A 5,207-nucleotide genomic window follows, 5' to 3' on the forward strand; every position below is an offset into this window, starting at 1 on the left:
TAACTTAGGATTTCAAGATGGCTGAACGCGTAAATCTGGCTCCCGTAGGGAGCCTATACAGGGACTCTATGAGTATGGCAGGGACGCTAAAAGCCCGGAGCTCGTTCTTTTCGCTGCTGCTGCAGTCAAAATGGCGAGGAGATCGCAATTGTTTCCGGTCTCCTCATTTTTGACTCATTTGTTTTCTACAGAGCTCGGCGTTTACCCAACTAATCCGCTCGATACTGTTTTAGGCTCCGCTGCGAGCGGCATGACGAGAGGTTTTCTTGAGAATGATTCACACTGCCCCATTTTCCGACGTTAAGTTACGTATAAGCCACTGAAACATTCCTGTCTTAATATGAAGCACAGAGGTCCCGGTGACTTCAACGTAATATTTCGTAATTCCTTTTTCCGGAGGAAACAAAAGTTACCAGAGCGGCCGCATTCAGTGGTACTGAGCCAGGTGGCGCTGACCATCGAACTGGAGTAAAGCCCCTCGATAAAATTCAAGTATGGCGTTTCCTCTAACTACCGCCGACGATCTTGTGAGAAGGCGCATAACACGTGTCACGAGCGAGTGCTCCGCCACTATTCTCTTCCAAGAGTCGCTCATTCCAGTGAATTGCCGTTATCTGCTTCCAATGGCCACACAATACACGGGCCCCCTGCACTGGTGCCTTTGACGCTACTGTACTCCATTTGATACTTGATATACAACGCTGTGAAAGCTGCTGGCACGAGCGCGTGGCTTCGTCTATGGTTATGCTTCCGCGAGAACACGCGCAAATAATCAACGAGATCGAACCCTATGCTCGCGCAAGCAGCTTTGACAGCTCCGTACACTAAGTATGAAACAGAGTATAACGCGGCAGTTTGATACTTTAGACCCATGTTCCGAATAAAAAAAACAGGACGCGGGATGGCCAAAAAAACATGCTTTTCGTGCAAGGCTCGTCAAATTATGAGGCGCTGGAGAAATGCAGCCTTCTGCGTTAAGTCCTTATTTCGAACTCTTTTTGTTCGCCTTCCGCCCATTGAAAAGCATGCGGGAAGGGCCTTAGAACGCACCTGGTATCGCTGCGCCGCAGCGTTCTTCCGCATCAAAAAGTTCGTCTGCTTTGCTCGCCGTCACCATGGCAACGAACACCGAATGAATAGAAGCACGCACGGTACCACCGCGTGAAGCTAGCAATAGCTGACGCCATTTTACGAACGCCGTCTGCTAGCCAAAGCCGAACGCGGTGTGTCAGATCAACCGCCTCCGCCGGTGCGCCGCTAGCAAAGACGACGAAGCTGTGACACGCCGACGGCGACCGAGCAAGCAACAACACCGCGGGACGACTGCAACGGCGGCATCTATTCGGATCAAAGGCCGGCTTCGCCGGTGCGCCGCTAGCAAAGACGACGAAGCTGAGGCACGCCGACGGCGAATGGGCGAGCAACAGCACCGCGGGACGACTGCAACGGCGGCATTTATTTTGATCACAGGCGCGAAATAAGCAAGAACAATTTTTATTTGAATCATAACACCCGATATCCAAGTTGGGGACCACATACCTTTGCTGGGTCTTTCCTGTGAACTTTTTACAGAGACACGGGGTGCCGCATTAAAAGCACAGCTCCGTTTGCAAAATATGGGGGCCCTGAAAAGGATCGTTTAGACCGCTACCAGAACCTATAACTGACGTAACGAGCACTTGACGAGCGGTTGGCGCATAAGTCGTCTTTATGCATGCAGGCGGGTGACGGGCTCAGCGCAGCGGATCCCTCGAAGTCACCGGGGCCGTCAGAATCCTCGCTCTGTCTGCGTCGGGGCTCTAGATTTTGGCGGCCGCGGCGACGAACGACTGGAATCTATCAGTGTTTCCGCGCGCCTTGTCTCTCCTCCAAAACATGAACTTTCCAAGGTGACCAGTGAAATGGTGGCTCTCGCGCCGTCCACATGGAAGAGAGTTTTTGACGTGGGCCCAGGTGCAATCCACCGTATTGGTGTGCGCACCAGTGTTCGCGTCGACAAAGTTAAGCTTATGGTTGACGGTGAGGCGCGTGAAGCGAGCGTCATCTGCAAGCTTGCGATAGCCAGCCCAACAATCAGTGATAATTCTTGTTTCAGGGCGGACCCACTCGGCTATTAGCCCTTGCAGGGATTTAGCGTCACGGGTCTCCACGGGAACAAGAAAGCAGCACCCGCTGCAACGCGCCACACCGCCGAAAACCCACTGGCCAGGCCTTAAATACCCGCGATGGTACTTGTGCCGACCGAACATACTCTCGTTAGGTTCTACAGTCACGCCGTCGCCACCAATCATGTCTGAATGCTTAAAGACGGCATTTACCACAACCTACCGACAAAGGCTCGCCCAATCAATTATTGTCTTACTTGCGATATCAGCCTCCCGCTGAATGACGGCGCACGGTAGGTTCTGGCATCCGGAGGATGATTTTCATGAGTTGGAGAAGCGTCAGGTGCGTGCGATCCTTCGAAAAAGGGAACCGCTCCGTATCGAGACTGCGCCCCGCCGACTTCCTCTTGGGCACCTCACGAATCACCCACACACCGCACCCCCCCCCCCCCCCCCCCCCCCCGTGTAGCCATCCGCAGATCTAGCGCGGACTTGCAGCTTGTCATCGCAGCTTCGCACTCTGGACACGCACGAAAACCCAGGAGCCAGGAGCAGGCCAACGCGCTAAAGCAAATTAATTGCTTCAAGAGGGTCTTTCATGGCACCAAGAAGACGGCATAAGTTGAACGCCATGGCACTGGGATGCTCGCCTCTGGAAGAACAAAGCGCCGAGGGCGAACTGCGCGCTTCTTTGCATTTATTATAGTTATTTCATCCGCCATTTCATACCTCGTGACAGAATTCTAACAAACTCATTGGTTGATCGGTCGGGCCACACCATCGCGTGACAAAAAAAAAACAAAAAAAAAACGCCAAACGTATGTCCACGGACGGCATCGTCACAGAGAAGGGAGCAGTCGAACCCAACAACAAAATGAAGTAACAAAGTGAATAAAAAAAATAAAATAGGAAGGGAGCCGTTGGAGTTTCGGAAGGCGTATTCTTTGATGAGAGGAGCTGCTCTGGCCAGAGCGGCCAGAGCAGCCGTGCTGCTTTGGCTGCTCAGAATATTCCTGTTTGTTCTTTTTCTTACTCTACAGGGTGCCACGACCCTTATTTGAAGCTGATTTGTTAAAGGAGCTGTGCAACGATATTCAATTGGAAAGTTTTTCTCTCTACACGAGCTTACTGGCACACCTGGGACTCTAGGATACTCACACGCAACGCCATTGGCCAAGAAACTCCTTTGTTGCGGTGTAATTTCAAGGACAAAAGAAAATCATTTTCATTCAATCTCTCCTTTGCAAAATTTGATGACGTAACTCGGGGATCGCAGTACACTCAAGTGACGATTTTTGAATGCGGTTCATAGATTGGACCCGAGCATTGCGTGGGCACTCGACTTGGGCTCGTGACAATTGCTAGCTCGAGAAGCATTCGGGTTGTGACCCGTGTTCAATCGCTGCAACGACGACAATAGCCGAGCCATAACAATGTCTGGAACTCAGCGCGTGTCCTGCGCTTTGCCAACCCCAGCGCGTGGCTATGATTAACACTGGCGGCATATAATCGGCTCCAGATCACGTGGCCGCTTGTTCTGGCTGCGAGTTGAGGGGGTGAACGCTGCTCGTTTTTCTTAAATTTTTTCCTGGGACTTCTATTGCGTGGGGTGAAAAACGAACGCGTGTTTCATAGGTCATTAACGTTAGGGATCCGTTTTAAGCGGTATTTGTGCACACTACAAAAATTGTTGCACAGCTCCTTTAAATTAATAACAAGCAACGCGTTGGAACGGAGGAGGTAGAGAGTCTTGGCGTCAGAATTTGACGTGGTAGAAAAGAAAAGAAAATAACGAATGCACAATACATACCGTATGCCAAGACCGTTATTCTCCGCACTTGGCGAGGCCTTATGACGCAGCCGACGACCGTTAGGCTATTTATTTTGTTTCTTTTGATTTTTTATCGTGACGACTACTCCAATGTGCCTCGGAGTCTCCAGCGGAGATCCGGCATGCAGGTTTTAGTAATTATTATTGTCGTTTGAAGGGCACTCTTTCTATGCTGCTTCGTTCCTGACGCCATAAAAATATTCTTTCTGTTTAGATTATAGCGCGAAAAATCCACACTGACTGGGGCCTGAGTAACAACTCTGCATTACTCAGGCTCTAGTCCGTGTGGGTTTTTCCCGCCTACAATCTAAAAAGAAATAATGGCATAAACACACATCAGACGCGCACGCACTCAAAGTTGGTCCAGAAGTCCAGTGTCCCCGACGTGTTTTTGTATCGCTTTCAAAACGATACACTGATACCGCCAAGTGTTCCCCGCCCAGGAATTTGGTGACATTACATAGTCTACTTGTTGTCTCCCCTTACTTCCTCCCCTGTCTTGCGGCGCATTTTCTCAAAAGTGGTCTATGGTCCAGCAGTTGCAGCGTAGTTCTCGTGTCTTCTCGTTGGGTGTTGTATTTCACGCATGCACACAAAAGATGCTAATAATGAAGCTAAAATAATCGTACTTATCAATTATTGGACTAATTGTATCCACAAACCAATCCGAAAACTTTTTTTTTAGTTTTGTTTATACCTGGTGCAAAGTAATCCCGCCCCATATTTTTATGGCGTCAGAAACGAAGCAGCATACGAACTTGAAGAGTGCCCTTCAAAACGACAATAATAATAATTATTAAAAACTGCCGAATCTCCGCTGGAGACTCTGAGGCACAGTGGAGTAGTCGTCACGATAAAAAATCAAAAGAAACAAAATAAATAGCCTTACAGTCGTCGGCTGCGTCATAAGGCCTCGCCAAGTAGCGGACTATAATGGTCTTGGCATACGGTATGTATTGTGCATTCGTTATTTTCTTTTCTTTTCTACCACGTCAAATTCTGACGCCAAGACTCTCTACCTTCTCCGTTCCAGCGCGTTGTTTGGTATTAATTTAACAAATCAGCTTCAAATAAGGGTCGTGGCACCCTGTAGAGTAAGAAAAAGAACAAACAGGAATATTCCGAGCAGCCAAAGCAGCACGGCTGCTCTGGCCGCTCTGGCCAGAGCAGCTCCTCTCATCAAAGAAGACGCCGTCCGAAACTCCAACGGCTCCCTTCTTTTTTTTTTTTTTTTTTTTTTTATTCACTTGTTACTTCATTTTGTTGTTGGG

The sequence above is a fragment of the Ixodes scapularis genome, unplaced genomic scaffold (assembly GCF_016920785.2).
Source record: "Ixodes scapularis isolate PalLabHiFi unplaced genomic scaffold, ASM1692078v2 PGA_scaffold1__304_contigs__length_218370807, whole genome shotgun sequence".
Taxonomy (NCBI): Eukaryota; Metazoa; Arthropoda; class Arachnida; order Ixodida; family Ixodidae; genus Ixodes; species Ixodes scapularis.